This window comes from Schistocerca nitens, chromosome 1 (assembly GCF_023898315.1).
Source record: "Schistocerca nitens isolate TAMUIC-IGC-003100 chromosome 1, iqSchNite1.1, whole genome shotgun sequence".
Lineage (NCBI taxonomy): Eukaryota > Metazoa > Arthropoda > Insecta > Orthoptera > Acrididae > Schistocerca > Schistocerca nitens.
This window is the reverse complement of record NC_064614.1, coordinates 998,403,406-998,411,264: the sequence shown is the minus strand read 5'-3', so window position 1 is coordinate 998,411,264 and position 7,859 is coordinate 998,403,406.

The following is a 7,859-nucleotide window of genomic DNA, read 5'->3' as shown; positions in this document are numbered from 1 at the left end:
CTATCTTCTCGGTGCATCCAAAAAAAATGAAATTTTGACAGAAAATGTTTGGCCAGGTCGCTACACCAGTAAGAACCAGTTATACAGTCCCCGGCTAGCAGCCGCTTAAGTTCTATTCTAGAAGTAAAGCGAAAAACGTGTTGTACGAACACTTAATAAGGCCTAACTGGAAAACAATTTGGCGATAACTAAACCTGTGATTCTGGCAGGGTTAGTGAAGTTAATTGGCGAACAAATTTTGACAATGGCAGGAATAGCTGCAGAATTGGTGATGATAAGATTGTTTGTTGGAACGAGGAAGGAGAAGAAACGGGGACATCACGCAAATTATGGAAGGATAAGACGATTTCAAATTTATATAAAGTTTCTTAATACTACTTTTCGATCTCATGCTTGAGAAGCTGGTATTTATGAATGATATGTGAAACTATTTCCTAACATAATTATTTTTGCTTGTAGTAGGCCTAATAGGGATTTGATATTGGCACTTCGTGAATTATAGTCTGTCGTGTTATAAAAATGGCCATTTGTGCCAAAAAAGTCTCGTTTATTTGGTGTGTCTTACAAAACTGCTCCAATATTAGAAAGGCCTATTTTGTTTTATCTAGCAGACAGTGACAAAGTAGACGTAACCAGATCGGGAAACCACACTAGTCTTGGTTATTATTTGTGTTAACAGATTTTTCAGTATTAGATAACGACATTTCGATTTTTCATGTAGCGAAACGTTTGACGAGCTTTGATGAGGTAATAGATTCTTTCGCAGAAAGGAAAGCACGCCATGTAAAGCTGTAGCAAGATTAAAGAGAAAAAATTGTAGGAGCTGAGGACTGAAGAAATATGTACTGCCTTGCTTGTCTCTTGTCTTTACTGGTTTTACGTATCCTATATTTAATTCTATGTCACACAGGAAAAATGGTTCAAGTGACCCTGAGCACTATGGGTCTTAACTTCTGAGGTCATCAGTCCCCTAGAACTTAGAACTACTTAAACCTAACTAGCCTAAGGACATCACACACATCCATGCCCGAGGCAGGATTCGAACCTGCGACCATAGCGGTCGCGCGGTTCCAGACTGTAGCGCCTAGAACCGCTCGGCCACACCGGCCGGCCAGTGAATGTAATTCCAAACCGGCCGGCTGTCACACAGAATAACAAGTTATTGGCTAATAGGCAATAAAGAATCGAAATTTTCTAAAGAGTTCTTGTTCTTCAGGTTACAAATAATCCCATCCAGTATTAATATTGAGATTTTTTTTAAGAGGGACAGGCTGTCAAACCGACCGACTGGGAGCAGGAGAGGCACCACAGGAATTTCAATTTCCATTACCCTGTATATAGATTGATGGCATCCATTAGAAAATATACACGTTTCAATTCATCAGAGCGAAATACAGTGACGTGCGATAAAAGAATGCTTTATGAAGAGGCGTGGCACTGCACTTTTACACACTTAAGACCAAATAACATGTCTTACATTTCCTCGAACACATATGTTTTATGTTTCAGACTTTTCAGAAAGATGTGCGCTACAAAGTGAACATATTTTTGAAAATTTGATTTTTTTTTTTTTTAGTGTTGACCCGCTTCGCAAATATCGTAGATCCGAGTTGTAGTGGATAGTCTCCAAGTGACCCGTGTTTACATTTAGCGATTTTGCTGTTTCCCTTTCGTTTACCCTTACATCATAATGTAGCCGGGAGCTATCACGTGAATTAAAATGCATTCACATAATTACGGAGGGCTAAAATATGTCATTAGTTTAAGATTTTATTTTATTTCCACCTTTCTGTCAAGCATTAATCGCCTTGCAGAACAATTAAGTTATTTTTGTCTGTTTGCTAAAGAAATTTTACTTTTATTAACCTTTTCCGCAGAGACAGTCAATGCATTTGAAACGAAATGTATTTCAAACGAAATTTTTAATTCCACAGTACTGGCTAGTTTCAACTGTTCGCTGCATTTCAAGTGCACGTTTTCATCTTCTAGAACGTATAGCATTATGCCATAATAAAGAACCAAACATGATGTAGTACAGTGCTGGTGCTCCAACAAAATTTACATCCCAAAAACCACACTGAAAAGCTTAATATCAGGTCGAGGTCTACTTCACTGTGAATCTGAGGATACGATGTGCACTTTAAGTATGCACTTTGAATGTGCACATTTTAGTATCCTCTGATGTCTTGTTTCTTTTGTGACATAATGTATGATCTTTCAATGTTTTGCACGTACATACATACGGGCTTCCTACATCATGGTAGCTGCACAAGCGCGGTGTCGCCTGTTATCTGTGCTCTCTGGCAGCTGCTGAAACGAACCTATTTCTAACAGGTCGAGTGAAAATATTGCGAATAGTGGTTTGAAAAGCGTTACTTTCAAAGTAAATATCCTTTTACGTAATTTGAAGTATGTGCAAGAATGTACTGTAAGATGGCAAGAACTATGCCCCTTACATGAAGTCATTAAAGATCATGTAACTCACATTGAGCGAACAGTAGGGCTGAACAAAAATGACTGACAAGACACAATGCATCTTGTAGAGGGTATAGTATGGACGTATTGGAATAATTAATGTTGGGTGATGGTTGTAAAGTAATTCACACGACATGAAAACTTTGTGGAAATGCGTCGATTTACTGGAGACTAGTTTATCCAAGGGAAGTATTCAGAATTGACCATGGCCGGCGGGCGAGCGGCGAAGGGAAGCGACAATAGGTAGCTTAGGGCGGCTGAAGCTCTGAGAAAGCGGTAACAGGGCGTGGCCTCCAGCTGCCTTAAGATGAGTGACAGAGAGTGGGTGGTTGACCCCATGCTGGTGTACCAGGAAGCAGATGGAGAACTTGTACGCCTGTTGATAAATGTCTGTCGTCCCGTTTTCAGTGAAACATGCGAGAAAGCCGTGCCTAGCTATGGTGGAGTGGTCAACAGAGGTCAAAATATGTGTGTTCGTGACTATAGCAACTTCACGCTGAATTCACGGTCCGCAGAGTCTGAAGTAAATCAGGTGAAGAGCGACAGAATGAAATATGCCGGCCTCCGATGAGAACATAGGACCAAGGAATTTGAAGTACTCTCCTGGGAGTCAGAATTCCGGAAAAATTGGTGTTTTGTGCAGACGCTAACGTTGATGGGTGGCCTGAGAGGAGCTAAATAGCAGAAGTTGAGAGGAAGGGAAATTTTGTGGGAATTTGTTCACTTCCCAGAGCAGGCATTGGTCGGCACTGGGAAGCGACACATAAATAACGCGACTTGCGCTGCAATTGGCGTAAGTGATTTTGCTGGAGGGGAAACCGAGGTGAAGAGCGGACTGGGAGAAGTCCCTGTAGAGGTCTTCCATTCCCAGCTTGCCTAGAGTGCGGACGTGGCGTTCTTTACTCAGCTTGCCTGAGAGAGAGTGAGCATCTCTGCAGTTTAGGACTTAGCAAACGGAACGATTGAGCTTGGAGGTAGAAAGTTTTCGTTCAGCTATGTACTGAGCAAGATAGCTAGAAGTGAATAGATGAGCGCAGCCTTGCAGCACCATGAGGTTGGCCGACGTCCGCAAAACGACGACGCCCCGCCACGCTGAATTCGGTGATATTGCGCCCGTTCCAGCCACTGATTAATTTGTTGGATCACGTCGGCAAAGTTTCCATAAGGATTTCATGAGCCGTGTATTGTAGAATTCTTCTCGCACTTCGCATTACGCCTGGGTCAGTCGATAGGAATTACTGTTGATTTATCGCGCTTTACTCCACGTAAACGCAATTTATTACCACTGCCTGTTAGGAGAGTCATGTAATGTGATGATTGAAGGTCGTGAGTTAAAATAAATCGGTGCTAATCGACTGCATCTGTTTTCAATCAAGTAGTTGAAATCCCAAGCCACTTTCTTAATTAATTTCATGTTCAACATTTGCATCTGGTGTTCAATAGCTGAATATAACATCAATGTGCACCCCTTTTTAATGAAAAAGGGATCAATTCTGAACCAATTAATGTCAACACTGCAACCGTAGTTCAATCAGGAGTCACAGGGCCTTATTACTTTCTTTGCGTTATCCGACATTGAGGCAGTTTTGCACTCCCTGTTCATCTGTTAGTCAATTACCTGGGCTGAACACACACCAAAACCAGATAAGTGATGGGTGGGGTGTTACAGTACCATGAATTTCTTAAATCACAGAGCATTTGACTCTCATTTAAAAATCAGCTCTTTGATGACGAGCCATTTAGAAGAATTTAGTACCCTGAAAATCAGACATTTGTCATTATTTAAAAATTTACTGCCACATTTGTTTGATATATCTTAAAGTGTAACATGCGCAAGAAAGATCAACATTATATCCGAAATCTTAGCTTCTCTTGCAGCTTATTAATCTTAGAGACCAATATTATATGTGAAAGCTTTGCTTTTCTTGTAGCAACACTATGTATATTAATTCAAACTATTAACTTTTCCTTTTTGTGTGTTTGTGCTACGTAACAGTGATGTTGCTGTTGGCTAACTATATACTCTGAATATCCGCTGTCATCGGCTGGCGAGATCACATGACATGAGCTATGACTGGCTTACGGAAGCGCATAGCAACCTCGATTTCAATGTTTCGGAAATTAACATGCGGTGTTTGGTGGAATCCCAATGTATACTTCCGTAACACGAAAATACGCAACGTACATGTTGTTGCACATGTCCAAAATGTGTCTTTTTCTCTGAATTTCATTTTCTAAAGTGCCGGGAAATTCTAGCCCGTGTGTAAAACCTTAACCATTCAAAGGATTGATAAGGGAAAATATACTGTCACTTAACACGGAAAAAGTGTATTTTTAACCGGGAAATCCGGGGAAAATCCGGGAATTTTTCTTCCTTGTCTGCGTATACAGCCTGGAAGAACAAAAGTAAAAACTTTCTTGACTAAGTGAATGCTCAAACATTCAGAGCTCCAACAAGTAACAGTCACAGGGTGAATCCCTTTAAAATCTGTACGAATGACTTATCTAATATTGGCACTAAGTCCGACGCCTCCGAAGTGTAGGAGAAGTAGCAAAACAGAATATCAAGTCCTCTCCACTCGATGTCGTCTCGTTTGACCAGACCCTTTCCACGTCACCGGCGAAGAGTAGAAGAACTGGTCGTGGTGGTGCTTCGTCCAGCCGAACTCTGCCCAATGTGGCTGACTGCGCTGTAATTGCTGGCTTCCATCGCGGTGCGAGCCTAAATAGTCGGCTCGTGGAGTAACACTTATGTTTAATTCGCTCAAACTTAGTTTCGGCGGAAGCAAGAAATAGATCGGCCTGCTCTCGTGGAGCTGCTGCTGGTCCGGCTACAGGTGTCGCCCGCGCTTGATCTGCTAGTAAGCTGACCGGTTTCAATTTCCGCCTCGTGATGACTGGGGTGCCGTCATCGTGAAGTATGTTGCGTGGGTCGCCGTTGACGTCTGTTGCACTTGCCGCCACTATAGGTCCAAAGTTCAGAGTGAGGCATTGTGATAATGAGTGCACGTAAAAGCACCGTAGTTGCTTTCTGAAATGTGACACAAAGCTGACTGTAAAACCTCCTCAAAACAATGCAATGGTCCTTTCAGAGCGCTGTAGATGGTGTAGAACTGGTACGAGATGGTCATGTGGTGCTCCACCATAGACGAAGCTTGTAGCAGTGAACTGAATACTTGAATGAAAACAGCGCAATAAGGTGGATGGACATACAGATGCAAAGAAGGACGTGTATGTTTCGATAATTAATAGACCAAAAAATGTAGAAAGTTGCCCGATTTGTTCATGTATTAATGCAATTCCTCCAATATCTCTACAAGTAATGACGTACCAATCACGGCCATGTAACACGGTGTATAACCAGTGCTTGTAAAAGATTCTAACTGACAAAGAACGGAGAGGAATGTCTCTTCCTGTCAGTGACAGCTGGTTTCAAACCCAGCAGGAACTTCTGCTGCCGGCCGCGGTGGTCTCGAGGTTCTAGGCGCGCAGTCCGGAACCGTGCGACTGCTACGGTCGCAGGCTCGAATCCTGCCTCGGGCATGGATGTGTGTGATATCCTTAGGTTAGTTAGGTTTAAGTAGTTCTGAGTTCTAGGGGACTGATAACCACAGCAGTTGAGTCCCATAGTGCTCAGAGCCATTTTGAACTTCTGCTGTCAGAGGTTGCAGGTCCGGCTCACCCAGGTTCCTAGCGAACGCCCCGAACTGAACAGTACACAATAAGCATTTTGTAACGATTCATGTTGAATGTTACTTAACTTAAGTGTCTTCTGCCTGGTCCACTGATGAATAAATGCGAAATTTTCATGATTCACAAAATTTATTCACATTAATTGACATCCGAACTGCACACTCGTCATGTAAACAAAACACGTACAGACTTCGATGATCTCTTTGACTTCCAAAAGTAACTTCAAAATTGACTCCTCGCAGTATCGCTGCATCGCTTTATATAGAATTTTAACAATATCTTACAAATAAAGCATTATTAATTTTGTACAATTTATATGTTACGATTAAAATTTACAAAACATAAAGAAACTGATGTTACAGCCGAATAAGGTATAAAAACAATATTCAATGACAATCTTTTATAGTAATTAGTTTTCCATAAGAAAATCATTCTGAACTTTAATTACAATAATGTCTCTCGTATTATTTTAGTTACGTAATTAATTACAGCTTGGATTTGGTTACTAATATTCAATGGTAGTAAGAGCTCGAGCTTTATCCGATTACATACATAAATTGCACAAATAAGGCCTTAAATTCTGGAAATTGGAAAACTGTGAGATGTAAACAATTGGAGAGTTAATTAGAAATGTAATTACAAAGAATATTAACTGCAGAGGAAGGCATAAAAAAAATAACAAATGAAAATACATCGCTTGGTAGTAGCTTTTAAGCTGTTTCCCAAGATAGTGAGGTCTTCTGTTACTGGATTTTTAGATTCCCATTTTGTTAATTACAAGCACTGATTGTTCATTCTAACATCTCTGCAGTCTTTAGTTATTTATTTCTAAGGACTTATTACTTCCATTTCTTGATGAGCTACTTAATGTAATATATGTACATAATTTTATCAATGACAACAATCCACCGATAATTATGACAATGCACGTCCTTCCAGAACATTCCATATGCTTTCGCAATGAATATCAAGTATTTTATCAAATAGGACAGAATGATATATATAAAGACACACTTACAGGGCCTTAGGAAGCACTGCATTGTCCGATAATTATCCGGATGCATATAAAGAAAGGCGGTATCGGACATTTCATATGAGTCCTGGGTGAGGTTGTACCGTACATTGTTCAACATGGAGCTCCGCAGCAGACCACCCCTATTTGTTCACATGTTGACCGAACAACATTGTCAGTTTCGATTTCTGTGGGCACGCGACCATCTGGATTCGACCATCGACAATGGAAACGTGTCATCTCTTCGGATGAATCACATTTTTGCTGCACTAGGTCAATGGTCGTCTCCACAAACGCCGCCGTCGAGACGAACGGCGGGTCAAAACGTGCAGCGCGCTAGGGACGCAGGCTGGTGGGAGCAGTACTATGCTATGGGAGACATTCTCCTGCGATTGCCCGGGACCTGTGGTAGTAATCGAAAACGCACTGACATCTGCGAACCACCTGCATCCCTTCATGCTTGATGTCTTCACCGACGGCAATGTCATCTTTCAGCAGTATGTTTCGGAGCCATAAGTGTGCTACATTGATTTGAGGAGCATTGTAGTAAACTCGTGTTGATGTTTCGACAACAAAATTCTCGTGATGTAAATCCTACGGAATTCATCTGGGCCACGACCAGGCGCCATCACCGCACATGCAAATCAGTACTCCGTTATCTACGCGAATTACATGACAT